We start from the raw sequence: 2,042 nt of genomic DNA, 5'->3' as shown, positions 1-2,042 counted from the left end.
ACAACTTCCATGTTCATTACAGGCCAGACTGGAGCTCAAAGTATATACATTTTGGCTTAGGCTAATAATTACCAAAGGGTGATATCTTAGGTGTGTTTAGGGTTTTAGAACAGATACAAATGCAGGCAGCATGTCATATTATGGTACCTGACTGCTGAGCCAATGTATGCAGGTGAGGAGGTATTCCAGTAAGAACTAATTGTGCAAACATATTTCACTTGTGGGGTCAGTCAAGTGCTACTAAATCAGATCTCTGGTTTATCCACCAAGAAGATCCTTAAAATATTGTGGAGACATGATACAGGGTATCTGCACCTCCCAGAACCCCATATATCATATAAAGTGGACTAGTGCAAGCATGCTGTGTGATTGTTACTTCACTCAAAGCAAACTCGGCATCTATTTTCCAAAATACCTCCTGAAATAAGTTATTCAATGTTCTGGGTCTCTCCCATGTACACAGGAGTTATACTTGCTATTAAACTTCTGTTTATTTTACTCCTATTAATCTGCCTTAAAAAAGAAACAAAATGAATCTTGAAACAAAACAATTCATAGTCAGAAAGTAATTGGCTGGGTCCTTTTGCAAATCCTATGGTCTTAACCCAAGTGGACTCTACTGAAGTGCAGAGAGGATATGTACACTTTTCAAGGCTCTGCAGCTTGGGAAGAGGCATTACAGGGATTGTGATACTGATTTTTCTTACCCTCTGCTACCACACTGCTTTCCCTGAAGACAGTCACCTTCCAGGGCTCAAAGTCGGATTTGTGTCAAATTATTTGATGTGAAAACTGTGGTAGAATCTTGAAGTTTAATAAGACAGGTACATTAAGTAGGGAGTTATATGAATAATTTTGGGGCTGAACACAGATGTGTGAAAATGGAATATTTATGTATTTGCCAATTCCTGGCACATAAACGTTGCTTATAAATAAGTAGTGGAAGGATCAATGAATGCAATGTTGATTTTGGAATGATCAGCCTCTTTCCAAACCTTTCCTAAGTATATGAGATAGAGCTTTGTTTCATATTTCCTGTTTTAGAACCTACTTTGTAAAAATAATTTTTTTGCATTGACAATGTAAAATATTGACTTTGGGTGATAATGGGTGTGTCAGTATAGTTTCCTAGATTTTAACAAATGAGGCACTCTGAGGCAGGATGTTGATAGAGCAGATAGTGGGAGTATAGAAACAAAGGGTATATGGGAACTCTGTGCTTTCTGTTCAAGTTTGCCTTGAACTTATAACTGCTCTACAAAATAAAGTCTATTTAAACAAATAAAAATGTTTATTGATTTCATTTTCTCTCCTTCTTATTAAGGCATTATGCTGTATAAAATTTAGAAATTAGAGGTCTTTCATGATCTGGTGAAAAGCACTGGAACTGTAACTTGTACCTCAGTTAACAGATTAGGAGGGGATGAGGAACGACCAGGGGTTACTTTAATCTAACAAAAGGACCTTAAATGTGAAATGTGGCACAAGTCCTGTACTGTCATTGCTCTCTTGAAGCCTTGTGACAGACAGACCCTGTCTGATTAGCAACATTTGTAATGGTGCTATATGCAGTTTCTAATCTGCCTTTTCCCATTCCAATTGACAATTAGTTGTAGATGTATTTTCAAATAAGTCTCTCTCTACAACAATTCTCCAAATACATTTAAGAGAAAATTCCCACCTATTTTTAAAAAACATTATTTTTCTTACAATCACTTAAGTAGTAAATCCTAGTTGTAAGGTAAATTCAAACAACATAATAATATAACTTCTATATTTCCCGACAGCTCTGATTATATCCATTTCCATAGTTTTGTGTATGTTTGACCAAATATATTTAGGTAAATATAATTATATGTATGATAATTCTTATATCAATATCAACATATAATCAATTAGTAATATAATATCAATTTATTTTTTAAATAGTTTATTGTCAAATTGGTTTCCATATAACACCCAGTGCTCTTCCCCACAAGTGCACTCCTCCATTACCACCACCTTTTTGCCCCCTCCTCCTCCCCCTTCAAACCTTGGTTCCT

This window comes from Suricata suricatta, chromosome X (genome assembly GCF_006229205.1).
Source record: "Suricata suricatta isolate VVHF042 chromosome X, meerkat_22Aug2017_6uvM2_HiC, whole genome shotgun sequence".
Taxonomy (NCBI): Eukaryota; Metazoa; Chordata; class Mammalia; order Carnivora; family Herpestidae; genus Suricata; species Suricata suricatta.
Note: the sequence above shows the minus strand (reverse complement) of the source record.